This window comes from Protopterus annectens, chromosome 7.part1, assembly GCF_019279795.1.
Source record: "Protopterus annectens isolate FY-2018-M chromosome 7.part1, PAN1.0, whole genome shotgun sequence".
In the NCBI taxonomy this organism is placed as follows: Eukaryota; Metazoa; Chordata; order Ceratodontiformes; family Protopteridae; genus Protopterus; species Protopterus annectens.
The window spans coordinates 211,826,230-211,848,379 of NC_056740.1; the positions used below are offsets into that span (position 1 = coordinate 211,826,230).

General features: G+C 40.9%; 1 non-coding gene across 1 annotated transcript; it reads right to left on the reverse strand.

Moving 5' to 3' along the window:
• Positions 1–234: 234 nt before the first annotated feature.
• On the reverse strand, positions 235–347 carry TRNAF-GAA. Its single transcript has 2 exons — positions 310–347; positions 235–281 (listed from the first exon to the last, which is right to left on the reverse strand). It is a non-coding gene; the product is annotated as a tRNA-Phe (tRNA).
• Between the last annotated feature and the right edge of the window lie 21,803 nt (positions 348–22,150).

Consider the following 22,150-nt stretch of genomic DNA (forward strand, 5'->3'; position numbering starts at 1 on the left):
AAAAAGATCTGTCAAAATAGGAATCTCTAGACCCCTGGTTTTACAGGCCTCCTCTGTCATGGGGGCATCGCCTTCCATTATAGGTTCATAGACTCACAGATTAGTACTAGCCTAACTGTCTTTGTATACCATTTTAAGCCTAGCCAATTACCCCATGTGAGAATCAAACACCGCACCTTGTGTCTATAAGGTAAACACCTTAACCATTATGCCAACCTCCCACCTAAAATTACCTGTCAGAAGTGGGATTTGAACCCATGCCTCCATGTGGAGACCAGTATTCCCATGAACTGTGGAAGGAGCTCAATCCTTCAGTCTGGCACCTTAGACCACTTGGCCATCCTGACATGCACAAATTAAGTGTCAGAAATGGGATTTAAACCCAAACCTTCATGTGGAGACCAGAATTCTCATTAACTGTGGAAGGAGATTAATCCTTGAGTCTGGCACCTTAGACCACTCAGCCATGCTTATGCACAAATTATCTGTCAGAAGTGGGATTTGAAGCCACACCTCCATGTGGAGACCAGAATATTCCCATGAACTGTGGAAGGAGAGCCCCCCCCCCCCACCTCTGGGTGAACTATCTCCACGTATGTCCTGGAAAGAATCCTGAAACTTTCTGAACCACATTTTTTGACCTCCCCATTGATTCCTGGAAAAAATCCTCTGAGGGGATCGAAAAATGCCCACGACTGCAGACAGAGTATTTCCATCTTTCTCACACCTGGAGAGTGTATCCTTCACTGTGGGGCCAAACAAAGAAGAGCAGTCAAAGGGAGCATTGACAAAAGAGGACTTGAAGGGCTCTGCCAAATCACAGAGGTGCATCCAGGCATGCCTTCTTATGGAAATGCCTGAACCCGTGGAACCTGGAAGCTCCTTCTTCAGCATGCAAGATAAGCCTCATGGATGAATTAGATATAGCTTGTAGAGTAGCCAGCTGAGAAGCTACTGAAGATTGAACCTCAGCAGTTTCAGTTCCCGAAAGAGATTTTGATAACTCTTTAATCAAATCTCTTTGAAGCCTTGCAAAATGCACCAGATGGTTCAGCAATCTGAGTGTAAAAGTCACTGAAGCATAAACATGCTTCCCAAATCTGTCCATCACCCTAGACTCTCTGTTAGGAGGATGGACAGTGGAACTCTGTTCCGCAAGTTCCTTTTTTGTAACTGGTGCCATGACCATGGCATCTACTGGCACCCCTTTACCCCAATATTCCCTGCTTACTAGTGGAGCCAGAATATGGTCTGGCCTCTTGGGGATTAGCTCAACCATATCAGGTTCACTCCACTCCTGCCTAGAGACCGAGTCAATCAGCACATTGGTGGGTGGACTAACCCAGGAGGTAGACAGGCCAGCTCCAAAGGCTTCCAGAAATACTTATTCCTCCAGGGAAGGGTCTTGAGAAGGCCAGACACCCTTCTGCTTAAGGATCTCAAGAATGTCTGCAAATGAGACATCATTGGGTGGTGATGTTGGGGAACTTTCTCCTTCATTGAAGTCAGTATCCTCTGTGACTGACTCTTGAGGAGAGTCCAAGTGCCTCCTTTTGCACTTCCTCTTCCTAGGGACGTCCTCAGTGGGGTGATTGGGTGAAGTATCAGAAGAGATTAGGACACCCTGCTGGGTGGTCTGGAAGCTTTGGGCTGGCTGTCCCTGTAGGGTAGAATGTAGAAGCTCACTGTGCAAAGCCATCTGAGAAGTAGAGTAGGTCCATCTATCCTGCTGGAGCAGAGTATACTGTCTTCACAACCTCAAGGGCTGATCACTCTGGAGAGAAGGAAGATGATGGAGCCAAGAGATCAAGTACATTTCTGGCTCTTCAACTCCCTCCAGTCTGAGAGCAACCCACCCATGGTGGAAGCCAGAGCCAAGCTGTCCAGTGTCAAAGCTCTGAGAGGAAGAGATGGCTCCAAAAACCTTGGAGTCAACTCCAGCCTCCCCAATCCAACAGGGATGCTTCAACTCTAAGAGTCATCTGGCTCTGAGTATATCGGAGCAGGTGCACTCAGAGCAGTATCTGGATCCGAAGTTAGTGCTTTCTTCACATCTGAACTAGACGATCCCAGAATGCTGGGATCCAAGGACTCAAAAACAATAAGCTGGATTAGAGAAGGAGCAGTAATGGGTGGAGTAGTGGATGATCATGCTTCCTGACCTGAGGGGGTAGGAGCCATAAGAACTCCCATCTGAATTTGTGCTGTGAGGAATTTCCTCATCATTCTCTCCCCATCCGCTTCAGTGAGACGCCTGGAGGAATGAAAAGATGCCAGGGATGGAGACTTAGAGTTCCTTTCCAAAACAGGGGACAGCAGTCTGGACAGCATTGGATCCAAACTAGGGGAGTATGTGGTTCTGGGTAGAGGCTTTGGATCCAAGCCAGTAGAATCCAATGAAGGTTTTGTCAGATCTGAAGAACGTCAGAATGTAACAAGTTTCAATTCCGATTTCTTTATTTTCTTAGGAGGTTCTGATGAAGAAGAGGTAGAAGACACCGAAGGTTTAGACCTCTTCAACTGGTCTTTAGTTTTCTGTTTGGGGGATTGAGCCCCAGTGATGCTCTTAGAAAAACCGATGGGCAGCAAACCCTTTAGTATTAATTTATTTCTCCTGTCTGCAAGAGCACGTGGATTAAACGTGTTGCAAATGCTGCAGTCTATCTTTAAATCATCTGGACCCAAGCAATAGATGCAAAGAGAATGGGCATCAGAGAGAGGCAATTTGTGCCTACACTTTTCACATTTTTTGAATCCCGAAGGACCTTTTTCAGACATCCTGTCAGTAATATCAGCAATCAAAAATATACAACATTTTTTTTTAAATAAGGAAAGAACAGAAAACTAAAGTATTGACAATTATACTAAAGATATTTTACCAGCTGTAATGAAAAGTTAAGATAATATTAGCTAAATTTAGAGCACACAAAGTATGAAAGGTTTGTGAAGGAAACTAGGCCTACCAACAATGGTAGGAAAAAAATACACTAACAAGTGTATAAAAGGAGTTTAAAAGTATAGAGATGCAGAAGAAAAAGAAGTTATATACTCACCATAACATTTCATCTGAGTTGTCGATTTTCATTTATCCTCAATGGAAGGGGAAGGGTTCGGTTTCAATCCCTCAGAACCGACTCAGATGCTTGCTAAAGCTCGTGGATACCTAAAACTCTCAAGCTTCCCCTTTACCCATAATGCACCTGGTTGAATACTGCAGATCAAGTTTGCTGACAGAATAATCAGAAGAAGCAGAAGCAAATTAAATTTCCATATTCCCAATGGAGAGTATGTCTGGGTCCATTGCCACTATAATAAAAGCCATATTGTGGAACAGGGAAGAGACCACTCATTCTTCCAAAAGAATTTGGTAGGGGGTTGGAGGGTAGAGAGTTGAGGATACATGAAAATCAACAACTCATATGAAACCTTATGGTGAGTACATAACTTCATTATCTGAAGTTGTCAATTTTCATGTAATTCTCAATGGATGGGACAGAGTCCCCATCTACCTTGCTTCCAAAGTGGTCTCAGGAAGGATGTTCCAAAGCACCATTGAGCCAAGTGATGCTCTACCCCTGGAGACCAAATACAATTTGTAATGAGTAATAAAGGTATGGGGTTTAGCCCATATCACTGCTGCACATATGTCATCCATGGATGCTCTAGCTTGAAAAATGGCTGAAGTAGCTACAGCCCTTGTAGAATGAGCCTTTGGGGGGGTTTGAAAGTGTAACAGTTGACTTAGAGTAGATAAAGGAAATACAGTTAGCTAGCCATTTTGCTAAAGTGACTTTGGATCTGGAATGTGGGAAGGAGATAAAAATCCGGTCCGATTTTCTGAAGCCTTTTGTCCTGTGTATGTAAACAATACTCTCCTTTGTTAGAATAGTTTAGGAAAAATACTGGAAAGTTAATACATTGATTTATATTGTTCTCAGAAACCACTTTTGGTAGAAACAAAGGGTTGGTTCTAAGTGAAACTCTGTCTCTGTGAAAGGCTAAATATGAGGTTTTAGAGGATAGGGTTTGACTCTGAAATTCTTCTAGCAGAAGTGAGTGCCACCAACAGAATTGTCTTCCAGGAAAGAAACTTAATAGCACAGTCATGGGCTGGTTCAAACAGTGGCTAGATGATTGCTTGTAACAAGTTGAGGTCCCAAGGGGGGGGGGGTCTTTGAACGGAGGTTGTAACATAAGAGTACCATTCAGGAAGGACTTGCAGAGTTTGTGAGATGCTACTGAATATTCATGGAGGCCAGTATGGAAGTTGGAGATGGATGCTAGTTGGACTTTGATGGTGGAAACAGAGGCCCCCTTATCAAAAAGTGATGCCAAAAATCTAAGTATTTTTATGAACTGGGGCTGAAAGGGGTTCAATACTGTATTGCAGAGCCCAATGCACAAACCTTTTCCATTTTCTAGAATACAGTTTTTGTGTGGATGGCTTGTGAGAGGAAAGTAATATATGTCGAACAGGAGATGAGAGCATGGGTTGTTTGGCTACTACTGGAAGTGGAGAAACCAAGTCAAGAGCTTGAGATTGTGAATGTCTGGGTGAACCATGCCTGTTGGATGAGACAGAAGATCTACTATTGGATCCAGGATCCAAGGTTGTTTGAATAGGTGAGGCCAAAGGAAAGGGAACCAAATATGTTGATGCCAAAAGGGGGCTATGAGGATGACTTTGCTCTTCAACCTGATGGCTTTCTGCAGAAATTTGGGAATCAAAGGTACTGGTGGAAATGCATAAAGGAGACTGGGGGTCAGTTGTGTAGAACAGCATCTCTTGGGACTTCCCCCACTGGGGGGAGTAGGGCAAAATATCTGCTGCATTTGTTGTTTTGAGGTGAGGCAAAGAGATTGCAGCAAGGATGGCACTATGATCGGAAGATTTTCTCCAACACTCTCTGATTGATGTACCACTCATGAGGTAGGAGAATGGACCTGCTTAATTTGTCTGCTATCACGTTGGAATTTCCTGGAATGTGCATTGCTATGAGAAAGAGGTTTGATGAGATCATCCATTGCTGCAATCTTAGGTCTTCTCAACATAGTGGGTAAGACCTGGATCCTCCTTGTTTGTTAATATACCAGATTACTGACATGTTGTCTGTTTGAATCACAATCATTCTGGAGAGGAGATCATCCTAAAATGTTTGCAACACCAAAAGCCCTGCCCTCATCTCTAAAACACTGATGTGTAATGAGGTCTCTGTCAGGGACCAAGTGCCTTTCACTGTCTTTCCACTGTAATGCCCCCCCATCCCAGCAGAGAGGCATCCATGGTCACTGTGACCTTGGGCTGAGGGAAGGAAAAGGGACATCCTCGTAGTATCTGCTCCAAACAAGTCCACCATGTTAGATCTTTCTTGCAAACGTTGGTGATGGAAAACGGAGTGGACATGAGATGGGAAAGTATTGACCATTGTATCACATGCAACCACTGTAGAATTCGCATATGGTATTTGGCCAGGGGTACAAGAGTTATTGATGCCACCATGGAGCCTAATGTTCAGAGGACTAATTTGGCAGGCACTTTGTTTCTGCTGATTATGGTCAAGACTTGTCTTTAAATTGTCAGTAATCTTTGCGGAGGAAAAGAAGCTATGGTGGTTTTTGTATTTAACAGAGCGCCTATGAATTCTACGGCTTGGGAAGGTTCCAGATCATGTTTTTTGTAGTTGACTGTTATTCCCAAAGACAAATACATTTGAAGAACCTTTTGTCTGGCTTCTACGAGTTGATGCCTGGTTGTGGCAGGGGTGAGCCAGTCATCTAGATATGGAAACACCCAGAATCTGTGCAGTCTCAAGTGAGCTGCTACCACTGCCATGTGTTTGGTGAACACCCTGGGGGCTGTGATGAGACCAAAGGGCAGTACTCTGTATTGGAAGAGACTGGCTTCCAGACAGAAGTGTAAGAACCTCCTGGACCACCTGTGTATTTTTATATAATAGCATGCGTCTTTGAGGTCTATGGAGCACATCCAGTCATCCTTTTTCAAAAACAGAAGTATGAACTCAACCATGACCATCCAGAATATGGTTTGGCAAACCAATTTGTTTAATTTGCTGAGATCTAGAATCAGTTTCCAGTCCCCTATCTTTTTTGGCACTAAAACAATCTTGAGTAAATTCTAGAGCCTATCTGGTCTAGGGGGACTTCTTGGATGACTCGATTTTCTAGCAGCTTTTGTATTTCTAGGGCTGCTTGATCCCTTTGATTGGGTAGAACATCTGGGATTTTTTTGCAGGAGGATGGATTGGTTGAAAAGGGTATAATATAACCTCTAGATATAATTCCCTCTACTCATTTGTTGGAAGTTATCTGTAGCCTAGCTCTCTGGTGCAGGGAAAAATGACTCCCGACTGCCTCCAGAGAAAGGCAATGGACCATCCAATCAGGAGTGTTGGAAGGGTTTACCAAAGAAAGAATCTCAGAAACCCTGATTTTGTGGGCCCCCTCTGCTGCAAAGGAGGCATCTTCCATTGGAGCTCTCCCCTCTGCCCCTGGGGGAACTGTTACTACATGTGTCAGGAAAGGAGCCTTGGGACTTTTTGAACCAAATTTTCCCACCTGTATGTTGGTTCCTTGAAAAGGGCTTTTAAGGGGTGGAAAAAAGTATGCCCACTGCAGAAAGAGTCTTTCAATCCTTCTCACATCTACTGAGTATGTCTTTCACTTTGGGCCCAAATAAAGAGGTGCCGTCAAAAGGAGCATTGATGAACATAGACTTGAAGGATTTCACGAAGTTGCACAACTGCATCCAGGCATGTCTCCATGTCTCCTTAAGGTTACACCTGAATCGATGGCTCTTGTCAACCCTTCAGCTGCGTGGGAGATCAGCCTCATGGATGAGTTGGAAATGGAAGTCAGGGTGACCAGCTGAGTAGTCACAGATTCCCAGACATTGTCAGTAATGGATCCTGAGAGGGTATTTGAGAGTTCTTTAATCAGATCCCACTGCAACCTTGTAAAATGTGCCAGATAATTCAAAGATCATAGGCAAAAGGACGATGAGGCATAAATTCACTTCCCTATTCTATCCATTGTCCTGGACTCTTTGTTAGGAGGATGAATATTGGAACTCTCATCTGCCATTTCCTTTTTGGTGGCTCCTGCCATGACCATGGCATCTACCAGTAAGCCCTTGGTCAAGAAGGGTTTGCCTGAGGGTGCAGTAATAATTTTGTCTGGTCTCCAGGGTATTGGCTCAATAGTGTGTGTGGGGGGAGGCTTCCATGCTCACTGAGAGATCAACTCAATGAGCTCATCAGCAGGTGGGGTAATCCAGGAGGTAGATGGTCAGGTGCCAAAGTCTGCAGGTACACAGATTCCTCCAACATAGGATAGGTGGACTGCCAACCACCTCTCTGTTTCAAAATTTTAGGATGTCTCCAAAGGAGACATCTTCAGGAGGCGATCATGGGGATCATTCACCCTCATCGAAATCTCTGTCTTCGGTGCATAATTCTTCAGGGGAATCAATGTGTTTCCTCTTACACTTTTCTTCTGAGGAACCTCCTCAGCGGGGAGCTATGGGGAGGTGTCAGAAAAAGACATTCCCAACTGTGGGGTACCCTGACACCTTGACACCCACTGTCCAGCTGGAGGAAGTGGGTGAGACTCTGAGGCAAGGAGTAACTTGGTAGGTTATTTCAAGTGGGGACCGACTGGTATCTTGGAACAGACAAGGCCCTCTCCATTGCATCAAAATCTGATCCACCCATGGTAGAACGGGAGCCCAGGCCTGAAAGAACAGCAGTCAGTACTGCAGTCTCCCCCAGACTGGGGCAGACATCTCCCGAAACAGAAGCTGGAGCCGAGCTGATCTCTGCCGAGGCTCCGAGAAGGAGAGATGATTCAAACAAAAAAATATGGGTCGAATCAAACTCCTCTGAACCAGCAGAACAGGTGCGGCTCTGTGAGGTCTATGGTTCTGACTGAGCCAGAGAACTCAGAGTCACAATCGGCACAGAAGAACAGGACCACTTCAGAGCCGAGGCAGTCAGTGCCGGACAGTTTGAAACCAAGGTCCTGAGCTTGCAGTAAAGTCAGAGGAGGAAAGGTGCTTGGAAGGGTGGAAGTAGAAGGTCCCTGACCAGACAGGGTAGGAGGCCTGGAGGTCTCAGTGACTCCTTGCACCCAGAGAATCTTTCTCACAACTCCTTCTAGCTCTTCCTCAGTAAAGCTTCTGGAAGAACGAGTAGACTTCGCAGGTGAAGAAGGCTGATCCAGGAAGGGGGATGGCAGTCGATCCAGAAAGGGGTCAACTGAAGGGGAATACCTGGACCTGGGTATAGTTATAAATTCCCTAGTCAGCACCAAATCTGACAGTGTCAAAGGCATTAATTTTCCTGATGATGGGGCTGAAGAATCTGATGGCGCTGTCTGTTTAGCTGTGGATTCTAACATAGCAGGTGGAACCAACAGTTTTGGTTTCTTCATGCTCAGAGCCAAGGAAGATAGCAGCACTGAGAAGCTATGTTTTTTTGCCTCTGAGGATCTCAAAGAAGGGGAGGATGCAGCAGGTACTGGACCTAGAAGATTTAGATTTTGATTTTGTAGAATCTTTTGAAGGTGACCCAGAGATAGCCTCACCAAAGGAGGAGGGGAGCAAGCCTTTCAGAATCAACTTATTTCTGTGCTCCACTATAGCCCTGTGGCTAAAGGAGTGGCAGATGGAGCAATCTTCCTGCAAGTGTCGTGGACCTAAAGAAAACAAACAAAGGGACTGCTGATCTAAATAAGGCATCTTGTGAGAGCACATCGCACACCTTTTAAAACCAGCAGGGGCTTTGTCTCTCTCTTTGTCTTTGTCCGCCATGATGAGCATGGGAAAGACAAGTCATTACATACACACACACACACACACACACACACACACACACACACACACACACACATATACACAGTCAGATAGAAAAACGTACACACACCACAAGGAGAAAAAACACCAAGATGGCGACTATGTTTTTATTTTTATTTTTTATTTATTTTTTTAACGAAAGGAGAAAGGGGAAAAAAAGAAATGGAATACCAACTATGGTATGTAACAGAGGTTACCACAAGGGTATAGGGTAGATACTAATGATAGTATCAGAGAAGTAATAAAGAGTACAAAAAAGGAAGTGAAGAAGTGCCAGAAAGTATAGGACTAAAAAGGAAAGTACTTAGAAAGGGGAGAAAAATATGAAGAAAACTATCCAAAAATGTACTTATCTGAAAAAAGCTCAAGAGTGAAGGCAAGAACTATTATCTGAAGCTGAAAGCAGCAAATGAAATCTGAGGTATTCAACCAAGTACATTATGGGTAAATGGAAAGCTCAACAGTTTTAAGTAACCATGAGTTTTAGCAAGTGGCCGAGTCGGTCCTGAGGGATTGGAACTAAACCCATCCATTGAGGATTACACGAAAATTGGCAACTTCAGATAATATACTAAACAAATAAAATGAAAGGGAAAATATATGGTAAAAGACTTATCTCCCACTCTATAACTCGAGAGCTGAAGGCGACCACGTCTACATGTGAAAGTGGCAAATGAGATCTAAGAGATGTTGCAGGTTGGTGCATTATGGGTAGGGAAGGAGCTTGAGAGGTTTTTGGAGGCCGTGAGCTAGTGTAACAACCAAGTCAGATCCTGGGATTGGATCTGAACTCATTAGTTGAAGACTGAATGAAATTCTCAACATCAGATCAAAACTTGATTGAATGAAATTGACAACATCAGATCAAAACTTCTGAGTCTAGAGGGGAACTCAGAATTTCTGACTTTAAGTAATCTGAAAAGTTTTGGTTACATACCAAAGCAAATCTCCTCAAAACAGTAGCTGATGCAGAAGCTCTGGAAACAGTATCAGCACAAACATACACAGTCTTTAAGGTGTGTTTAGAAACTTGAGACAAGTCAGACACAGTCTTATTTATATAAGACCTACCTTAAGGGGTAAAGGAAGAAGAAGAAAATTATTCCAAGCTTTTAACATACTTCAAAATGACCCTCCACATATAACCTTGGTAGTTCAGGATTCTGAATACAATTTACAACAGACTCTATCCCCACTCAGTTTAATTCCTACTTTATACGATAAATATTCTCTCTCTCTCTTAGACACAAATACATCTGCTCCCCTTTACCCCTGTCCAATCAAAACCACCCACAGCACTTCAAGTTTAGTTTTGTACCTACCTCACTCATAAGGAAGTTGATCCTTAAACTAAAAACTTCTTCCAAAGCTGTAGACCAACTACCATCAGACTACCTAAAAATGGCCATAGAAGTCATAGCCTTGTATTCATACTAATTAATAGGTCCATAGCAGAAAAATATGTCCCATCACTGTGGAAAAAATCCTACATCATGCCACTGCACAAAGGCAGCACATCTACAGAGTTTAATAACTACAGACCAATAGTAATTCTCTCCCCCTCTCCAAAATATTAAAGAAATGCATCCATATGCAACTGATGCAATACCTAACCTCAAATAACCTGCTGTCAGAAACACAACATGCCATTAGGCCCTATCACAACACCACTACTGCTCTACTACATTTTACCACAATGGTCTGCTTGTATCCACCATATTCTTAGACTTGTCAAAGGCATTTGAGACTGTCTTGCACCAGCAACTGCTCATTCAACTCTCCTCAATAGCACTTTCATAATACTCCTTATTATGGTTATTTAGTCACCTATCTGAAGGCAACATACAGTTAAATGGCAACTAACCTACTCATCTTTTCAACCAGTTACCACAGGTGTCCCTTGGGGCTCTATCCTGGGTCCTCTCCTATTTAATATATTTATTAATGACCTTCACAGGGCAGCCATAGTGGTGCAGCGGTTAGCGTTGCCACCTCACAGCAAGAGGTTCTTCGGTTCAATTCTCAGCTGGGGTGCCTTCTGCGCAGAGTCTGCATGTCCTCCCTGTGGTCGCGTGGGTTTCCTCCAGGTTCTCCGGTTTCCTCCCACATCCCAAAGACATGCTGTAGGTGGATTGGACACTCCAAATTGGCCCTAGGTGTGAGTGTGTGCATGCGTGTGCCTTCTGTGGAAGGTTGGGTGCCAGACTGGCATCTCAGCACCGTAAAACTCCACTGCCAATCATGAGCGGACGGGTGATCCACTGTGGCGACCCCTAACCGGGAAAAAGCCAGAAGAAGAAGAATTAATGACCTTCACACCTCCACTCACCATGCTAGTTTAGTTCAGGATGCAGATGACTCAACATTAATATGTGCAGCTTCAACAACAAATAAGCTCCAAGACATTACCCCAAAATCTTTCTCCTCTGTAGAAACCTGGCTCTAAGAATAAAAACTCCTACTTAACCCCAGAAAACAAAGTTAATGCTTTTTACCTGAAAAAGTTGCCAAACATCAAAAGCAATTTTCTTACCATAAAGTCAGCAAATAATACTGTTATTGAAACTGTAACTCAGAGTAAACATCTAGGCAATATAACAGATGACAATCCATATATGACCAGCATAAAATGCACACCATTAAATCTACTCACTAGAAACTAGACTCACTTTATAGGATCAATAGATTCCTTATAGATACTGCAAGAAAAACTCTAGCTGCCACCTTCTTATTGCCAAATCTCTTATATGCTGCTCCTATCCTAACAAATGCTACAATAAAATAGCTAAATTTGCCACCAATCTCCCTCATAGGACCCACCATTGTCATAGCTTAAAGCAATTAAACTGACTTGAACTACACAACTACCTAACATATTCACAACTAACTACAGCACACAAACTCGTTCGTCATCCAGAAAAGTGCCCTTGTACTACATAACAAATTACTGACCTACTGTCCAGCAAGGGACCTCCTCTCTAGTAACAAATTTCTTATTACATACGAAATAAGTCAAATAATGTTGCAGGAGACTCACTGTACTCCCAATACATTGCTAAACTTTGGAATAGTATGCCCACAGAAATAAAACTCTCTGACAACTCAATAGTTTTAAACCACTGCTTAAACATCTTAACCAATCCTGGTCATGCACATACTCATCTCAAGGCTGAGACTTTGTGTTCACCATATGATACTCTCCAAATGCTCTCCATAAACAGAACACTCTCAACCTCTCACTGAAATGACAAAACAATTTTGATACAAAGCTGCTGCCTGTGCAATCCACTAAGTTGCATGTGGGCTACCTCTGTAAAATCTTAGAATTTATAAATGGAACTACTGTTTGTGTATAAATGTAAATAGAAATGCAACTACTCTGTGCTTAACTGGAACTTGATATAATGCAATGCAAACAAATGGAGCATTTTTTCCCAGGCCTCGGCTGAAAATGGGTATTCCCAGTCAGACTTTCCCGGTAAACAAATATAAATAAATAAATGTGGCAGAAGATGAAAAAGTCTGTTACTCTGTCAGTCCAACCACCTCCACTCCTTATCCCTAGGAACTGAGTTGGAGTAATTTTGCAGTAGGATCAGCTGTAAGAACAGAGAAATTTATTTGCATGTGAAAATCTCTATACAATTCATCTGCTTTTTTGCAAGCAGCCTTTAATGCATCCTCCAAATCAGGCAAAATAGGAGAAATGGGTGCAGCAATATGAATTTCTTATTCAAGTAAATTATAATATCTGTCCACCTCTGGGGGGAGCATCTGTCTGTTCTCAAGCAAATAATGTTCCTCAGTCTGGAAATTTTCACTGAAAAGGAGAAAGATTTCATTGTTACCACTTTGGGCTCACTATCCATAGAATCGGAGTCAGGGACTAGAGAATACTGGTGAGAGTAAACGCTGTCTCTGTCAACATCAGATTCATCAAAAAATTCATCCTCTTCCTTAGAAAGATGAGCAGAAGTATTAGAAGAAGGCATGTAGCACTCAGAGTTGACTGCAATAAACTCCTGGCTAGGGTAATAACATATTTTTTTTAAACAAGAACCATTTCTTTATTTTCAGTATGATTAACTCTCTTTCCCTTTTTCCAGGTACATCCTAAGGGGTAAATGGCTAGGGGACAGCATATCATCCCCAATAAAAGGTCTCTTTCCCTGGACACTGTGAGAAGATTTTCTTATAGTATCTCCCATAGCTAAATTGGATGGTGCTCCCATGCTGGAACAGCTGCAGAGGATGTGTCTGACCCCCTGTTCAAAGTGGCCAACAAAGCTATACAGTGGAATTTTAGGAAATAGTATGTGGCCCGAGGATCTGGCAGTGGCCACTGCAGAGTCAACCACAGTTGGCTGAAGCATTGTAATAGCGCACATGTGAGGCAGACACTCACGTTTCGATTGTTTTTTTTTTTTCTTTTTAGGTATTTTCAGGAGAAGAACCAGCAGGACTGGGGTAAGTATCCATGCTGTAGCCAAAAAAGAAGACTATTTGCTGTTAAGTTATGCCTGAAGGAGTCTGTCAGAAGATAAGTTGCAACTAGTAAGCATAAAGAGCACCAACCCATCAGGTCCAATCAAATTTACCACACAGCAAACTAACACAAGCAGCACACAGGAATTCCACATCAAAAGATAGATAAAACTTAAGCAAACCATGTGTAAGCAGAAGCATTCATATATAATCCCATTATTCTCAGCGAAAAATACTTTCCAACCATCCAAAAACAATTTAAAAGTAAGAAATGCACTTAAACATATCCCTAGGGCACTAATTGATAGTCAAATCCTAGACATCAATGCCTTGAGAGACAATAACAGTAATTGCGGAACGCCTACCTACATCCCTTAAAAGCCAGTATTCTTAAAGTGAAATATTGCTATTTACCACAGGAAAAAAAAACAATAAAAACACAAAAAAAAAATATTCAGAATATAATTTGTATGTGTGTGGAAGGGGTCCCTAAAAGAGATTTATCTGTCTGACAGGAAGCTTTGGCTGACTGCTGCACCAGAGAAGTCTCAGAGGTAAGACTACACAAGAAAGTACTGAAGATTTTTAGTCACTCCAGCTGCTTTTATACTTCTCTCCAAATGGGATTAGCCTATAGGCAGCCAGAGTGACTGTGTAGGAGGAGGTCTGAGCTTGGGAAAGCTAACCAGGTGCTGAATGCTTGACAGGATACAACCAATAGACTATTGCAGCCATGAGAATGATGAATATCCACTGTTGCCTGGGTCAAAAGGGAGTTTACCAGTATCAACTTTTAGATTCCTTCAGAATCTTTAGTAGAAAGTACAGTTGTATAAGTAAACCATCCATACCAGTAGATGTGCAAATAGAATAATGTTGCAGTAGCCTTAGATGGATGGGATGTATCCTGCCAAGGATTGAAACAGATGACCAGCTTCCAAGGTTTTAGGATACCTTCCACTCTTCTTAGCCATTGTACAGCTTGTGGAGAGCAGTTTAAAATGGCCAGGGCACCAAAACTTCAGAGATTTCTTGCCTCAGAAGATGGATGCTTGGACCCTACCAGGTATGAAAGTACAATTAAGTAAGTAAACTGTACATAACAGTAAATACTTTAATAGATCACTGTTACAGTAGCCTAAGTTATTTTGGTCTTATCCTTCCCTTTGATATGACCATCAGTCATCTTTCAAAGCTTTAGGGCACCTTCCATACACTCAAACTGCCAATGGCTCAAGCAGAGTTATATAAAAGGCAGTTTGGGTGACAAAAGATTCAAAGCTTTCTTGGCACAAACATAGAAGCTGCGTGCTTAAAAAGAAAAATGCTAGGAACAAAACAACCAAATTTAAAGTACTACAAGTATATACACATAAGGGTATATACATCCGCAATCTGCCAAAATAGTAAAAACAAAAAGTAAGAAAGGAGGATGGAGGGAGAAGATGCCTACTACAATCATGATCTATTAGAACATCTACTGTCATGGTAAGTTTACTTACACATAAACCAAAACAGTGGTCTGAGTGCCCAAAATTAAAACTAGTAAACCTGGAATAAGGCACAAACGGAGCTCAGCAAACAGACAACTTCTTTAACGGACACAAGCACAAATAAATCCACAGCAAACAAAATCACAGCAGCACAGCACAGCAAACGAACTGTACTGCTGTGAGTTCGTTTGCTGTGCTGTACTGCTGTGAGTTCGTTTGCTGTGGATTTATTTATGCTTGTGTCCATTAAAGAAGTTGTCCATTTGCTGAGCTCTGTTTGTGCCTTATTCCAGGTTTACAAGTTTACTTACACAACTGTACTGTGTTCAACATTTAGATCACTGTTGTAGTAACCTAGGCTATTTGTAAGATTACCATAGCTTAAAACATACAGGGAGGAGGAAGAAGGAATTTGAGAATCTAGGAACCCTTGGAGATTGGTCCTGGCAAATTCTGTTCTGGACCAGGAAAAGGAATAATGTTTGTTGTGTTTTGAGAAGAGGACCATGTTGTTGCCTCTAGAAGCCTTTTAGAGTCCATGCCTTTCCAACAGCCCACAGATGAAATCAAAGCCTTTGTACTGTGGTCTCTAACCCTACCTGGAAATCACTTGTGGTGAACACAGCAGAAACAGCATGAGACAACCATCTGGAAATTGTCTACTTTGACATTGGTTGTTTCTTTTTCTTACCTTCATAGGAAAGAAATAGCTGATTGACTTTCCTGAAGGCTTTAGCTCTGTCCAGGTAGTATCTGAGCTGCCTGTAAGAGGTATCCAGAATATGAAGAATTATTTTTTCCCTTTCTTTTTGATTTCTGGAAAAAAGACATGGAGTTTAATAGGCTGACTCAAGGTAAACACTGAAACCACTTTTGGCATAAACAAATAATTAATTTTTAAAGAAACCTTGTCTTGTGAAAATGTGGTAGGTTTGACTTACCATAAGAACTTGTAACTTATATAATCTTCCAGCAGAAGTCAGAGCAATGGGTAAAATAGTCTTTCATGCTAAAAAGCTCAATTCAGCCTGATGAGCTGGTTCAAATGGAAAAAAGAGTAAGCTTCTAAAGCACAAAGTTCAGATCCCAAGGAGGACCAACTGTTTTCTGGGTGGACAGATGTGTGAAATCTCTGATGCCTAAAGGGGAAAAAATCGGCTATAGAAGTATTCAAAAGGAGAGGGTATTGAACCAAATTAAGCATATGACCATTTAATTTAAGGTTGGGATTAAGATGAAGTGGTTGAAGAGTTATAAAAGAGTGAGACAGGTTCAGAGAATTGAAGAGGGCCTGGAGGGATTTTATGCTAAATAATATGCTTTTTGAACGTTTTAATAATTCTAAGTCTGACTCATTTAAAAATGGGAGTGCTGCGGGGTTAAATTTTAATGTTTTGATAAAACAATTTCCTAAAATCACCCATGTCGGGGCCCACTCAGATTTATCTCTCTGATAATACACAATCTTAAATATTCTACTACTATTTATTAACTGATAGTAGGTTTTGAAGTCAGGAAGACCAACCCCACCCCACCCCTCTCCTTCGGGTAAATGAGTTTTGAATAGCTAATTCTAACCGATTTAGGAGCCCAAATAAATTTCGAGATGGATGATATAATCCTTTTGAAGAAGTTGTTATGTAGAATGCAGGTGGTTGCATGAAACAGATAAAGAAGTCTAGGAAGAATATTCATCTTAATCACCGTGGTTCTGGCCAAAAAAGGGAGCTTGAATTTTGACCATCTATCAATATCGTTTTGGATATTATTCCAGTATCGGATGACATTGTCCTGATAGTAGTTTTGGTTACCCTGTGAGAAGTGAATTCCTAGATAATGCAGATGTTCTTTCATTTTTAGCTCTGATTCTGAAAATGTATTAGGCAACATAGAGTGGATATTCAAGGGAAATATTAAGGATTTATCTTTATTAAGTTTATAATTTGCAAGGTTAGAAAATATTTTAATGGATGATAATATTTTGATTAGGTCAGAGCCGGGGAGAGTGAAATAAATATTTAAATCATCTGCGTATGCTGAAAAAGAAATCTTCGAATTATAAATACTAGGGGGATGATGAAAAGTAGATTGTTTAATAAGCATGAATAGTGGTTCCATATATAGGTTAAATAGAAGTGGGGAAAGTGGGCAACCCTGTCTGACCCCGTTGACAATTTTGATCCTGTTGGAGAGTAGATTATTTATTTGAAGCATAGTGTAAGTTTCAGAATAAAGGGTTTTTATTTTGTCTATAAATGAGATTGGGATATTGAAGAGAGGACGCGTAAGAAATAGGAATTTTGTACTTAAGCGATCAAAAGTCTTGGATGCGTCCACTGCTAAGGCATATATAGGGTGCTTAATAAGATTGGAATGGTGTATCATATATTTCAGTAGTAATGTTTGGTCATTAGTTTTCCTTCCCGGGGTAAACCCCGATTGTTCGGGTGAGATAATATAAGAAATGACCGCTTTCAGTCTATTAGCTAGGACCATTGCTAGGATTTTGCCGATTTTTTTCCCCTTTAGGCATCAGAATATCACTAACCTGAGAACTAAACTGAATTTACCCAAAAATTACCTGAGTATTTTAAGACAAATTAGAGAGCTGATACAAAAGTATCTAGATCATCCCCTGGTATCAGAAAATTATATTTTAACATGTAAAATGATAAAGAAACTCCTTCTCACTGGGAAAAAAATGACCGCAAACTCCTACAAGGCCATTATTTCACTCAGAGATCAGAATGCTCTCTGTATTTCGAAATTTTGGACAAAGATTAACCCTGCTATTAACCAGAACCAGATCTCAAAAGCTATAAATATAAGCTATAAATCTATTCCTTTAAAAAGGTTGAAATACACTCATCTTATGATCTTGAATAATGCTTATTTCACCCCGGACGTCCTTAGTAGAATGTTCCCAAATCAGTCCCCCAAATGTTGCTACTGCTTGAGTCAAACTGATGACATCCTCCATGTGTTCTGGAGTTGCAAGTGCTCCTACAAACTTTGGTGTGCCTTAAGAGTGATTCTTGAGAAAATTGGATATGAAAAATCCACCCTCTCATGGGAATTCACTATCCTCCATATCCCACCTCCTGGCATATCTGAGAGGAAATGTAAGGTTTTAATTCCTATCTTTATGTTAATCAAATATTACATTTCCCTAAATTGGAAAAATAGACACTCCCTCTCTTGGGAGGGGTTCAAATTAACAGCTATTAAATACCTCAAGGCACACAAATTTCTGTTCCACAGTATTAAGAACAAACCAGTTATTAAGGAATTTTGGGGAATATTATCAGAACATATACTGAATTGAATATTGATCTCATGGGAATTTCAATTACTTTCTTCAAGCTATACTGGACCCATTCAATAAGCTTTGGGCATTGTATGATTTTGTATATAGTTTTGTTTTGATGTACTTGTCTTTGATTTTTTTAGGATTTATGTCTGTTGTAACTGTTTATTTTCTGTATGTTTAACAATTTTTGTGAAAATTTACAATAAAGAGAATTAAAAAAAAAAAAAAAAAAAAGATATGTGAAATCTCTTTCAAAAAAATCTTGACTTGGGAATAGGAGGAAAGGTAGAAATCCAAGGGCATACAAGCAGAAGTGTCTGACGTAAATTTTGACAGTAAAGTAAGAAAAGCAAAGATCAATAACTCACACATATAGTCAAGAACCAGAGGTAGCATGTCATTAAAAGGATCCTGATAATTGGAATGGCATCAACTAGAAAATATTTTCCAAGTTGATGTATATGATTTTCTAGTAGCCTGTTTTTTAGCATTCTTCATTAGCTGCCACACATCTCAGAAAAAAATGTGCCTAAAAGGTATAAAAATGTTGTCATCCAGCCAGTCAATTGTAAATCCAGTCTGTGGGGAAACTTGTGGTAATTGCCCTTAGTCAATTTCAAAAGAAGAAAGAACCACTTTTGCCTTGGCCAAAAGGGAGTCACCACTACTATCAATAGAGAATCCTTCTGAATCTTTAGAAGAACCCTGGATATCAATGGAAAGGGAGTAAAAGCATAAAGGAAATTCCCCTCCATGGGAATAAGAAAAGCTTCTGCCTTCCAGCCTTGTTTGTAATGGATCCTGGAGGAGTATTTCTTTAACTCTGTTTTGAGATGAAGCAAATGGTTTACCATCAAAAGTCGATTGCACTTCACCGTTTATTCACATCACCAAACTTATTGTGCCGAAATATCCAAATGCCAACATTTCTGACTGCTCCACACCTAAAAGCAATTGCTAACATGGGTCATGAAGGGGGCAAGATATTACAATTCAGAATATCAGTGATCGACTTTTTCAGCATTTGGAGTGCAGACTTTGCGGAAATGGATTTGACGATGTGTCATTCAACATTGTGATGGTAAACCTGAGCAAACATATCTACTTGAGGTGTTCCCCACAGTTGCATCAATTCCTGAAAGAACAAGAACCCCAGGTGCAATTTCCATTTGAGAGGATCTGTCCTGGTCCTGCTCAGCTTGTCTGTTGCAACGTATTGCTCTTACAGAATGTATGAAGTCAGAAGAGTCAAACTTGGAGTGAGTTGGTACCTCCCAGGTTTTCATAGCAAGTTTGCAAAAAAGTAAGATCTGGTATTCATTTGTTTGTTGATTTACCACATAACTGTGGTGTTGTCTATGAAAATTTCAGAGGTTCTGGAGAACAAAGATGATTTAGGGCTTTCAAAGCATTTATAACTGCCATCACCGCTTTGATTTTTATCTGATTTTGCCTGTACTGTTTGTTCCATGGACCTTGCCCTTTCACCCCTTTGGACACAGCTCTCCATGCTATGCCTGAAGTGTCTGTTATGACCAGAGAAGAAACAGAAGGGAGACTGGAAGACATGGATTCTGAGAGAGTTGGTCTAACCACAGTACAACCTCTCTCCTTACAAACCTCGGAATAGGGCTGTGAAACGATAAAGGGTGCAGAACCTGAGTCCACACCAACCTGAAGTACCATTGGATTTTTTCATGTGATGTCTGACCAAGAGAATCATAAGAATCATAGAAGCCATGTAAGCCAAAATCCCAAGAAATTCCATGGTAGATATCTGATTTTGATTGAAAAAATTCAAGGAGAAGTATTGGAGAATCTCTGCTTTGTCTACACAAAGAAAAGTTTTTCCCAGAGTAGAATCTAACAGACATCTTAGCTGAGCTGACTAAAAGTCAGGTTTAGGTGTGAAGCCTTTCAGAGCTTTCATGCCAACATCAAGAGGGTGGTTAAAGCCCTGACAAGACAATGCTAGGAGTATAACAATAAAAAGTTAACACCCTGACATACAAAAATGTAACCAGGTTGCTGTACTTTGGCGACAGATTAGATTTACTGTTTATTAACCGAGTTGGGTGGGCAACTTTCCTCCACAGTCTGAACAAGAGGCACATAAATCTAACAAGTATAACGTATTTTAGTTTGATTATTAAGTGTTTTTATCCCGTAAGCTAATTGGTATCTGTAAAAGAAATAGAGGTGGTTATTCCTGTTGTAAACTTTTTAAGGTTTGTCTTTTGACTGATTAGTGTTAGACGTTTACAACAGGAATAAAACATACATATTTATCTTAGCAGAAACAAGTCTGAAGACCCCCTTTCATGAACTAAGCCTATACAAAGACTGTCCGTCACGTAACTACTTAGACTGTCTGTTATAGAAATACATTTTGCTGTGAAATTAAGTACTCTTCTTTCTGAGAAAGAGTAAGTTAAGACTGGACTGAACCAAAGCAATTGTCTTAACAAAATACATAATGACATCCACTGCTACTCATTCACATTTGGCTGGTATAGCGGTGTCATGAATAAAAAAACCCACCATAACAAGCCAGATGAAATGTCATTTGAATTGTGAGTAACACTAAATCCCACAGTTCTGCTTTTCCATTCTATTGGATGCCAAGGCCTTCCTACATTTGTGTCCTGGTTGCATTAATACGTAAGTAGCAAAAAACTTACAATAAACAAGGGAGGTGGAGGAAGGGAACAGCTACTGCAGCACGATCATTTGAATTTACATAACTGCAGTACGTTCTTCATGTGATCACTGCTTAGCCTTAGCTATATGGTAGAAAATGACTGGAAGGATGAGGGTCTAAGTCAACTTGGAGAATGGAGACTGTTTTATAGTGCTTTGCAAAAGTGTGCATAGAGGACCAAGTTGCTGTTTCTAGAATGCTTCTAGCATCCAGCCCTTTCCAAAAAGCCACCAATGAAAACAAGGTCGTATTAGAGTGAATCTTGACTCTGCCTGGAATAGTTATGTTCAGGTGGGACTAGTAAAAAAAAATAACATGAGACAACCATTTTGAAATAGTCTGTTTTCACACAGGTTGCCTTTTTTCCTTACTTTCATAAGAAATGAACAACTTACCAGAAATTCTGAAAGGTTCTGTTTTTTTCAAAATAGTACCTCCGTTGTCTGTGGACATCCAAAGTATGAAATATCCTTTCTCCCTGATTTTTAGGTTCTGGAAAGAAGACATGTAGACAGTTAGCTTGAGTTAAGAGTTTAAGGTAAACTCTGATATCACTCTGGGTATAAATGAAGGATTATTTCTTAATGAAACCCTGTCTTTGTGGGAAATGAAATAAAGTTGACTCACCATGCGAGCTTGTAACCCAGATACTCTTCTTGCAAAGGTCAGGGTAATTAGCAAGACTGTTTTCCATGTTAGGAACCTAAAGTCACCTTGACGTGCTGTTTCAGATGAAGTAACAACTATTTTTTCTAACACAAAACTAAGATCCCAGAGAGGAGCTACCTCTTTCCTCTGAGGCTTCTAATGCAATACCTCTTTCACAAGCATTTTCACATAAAGTGGCATTGAAACAATGGGATCCATGGGCAGAAGGGCTTAAATGGCTGACAACTGAACCTTGACTGAGGATTAAGACAGGCCATAGGACAGTAACATGCATAAATACTGAAGAACCAGAGAAACACTATCCCTGAATATGGGCTGGCTGTTTTGTTGGCACGGATTAGAAAACCTTTTCCATTTACCAATAAATGATTTTCTAGTAGCATGATTTGTTGCCTCCTTTTATGCCCACTGCATGTCTTCATAAAAAGAATCTAGAAAGGTATAAACATTTTAAGATCCAAGCAGTCAGTTTTAGTTATTTTGGTTGGGATGTATCAAATACCTCTGGTCTTGTGTGAGTAGATCCAATCTGTTGAGAGCTTGTAGTAATTGCCCTTGGCCTTTCCAAAAAAATGGACAGGCACTGTTGCCTGGAACAGATGGGAGTCATCGCAATGATCTTT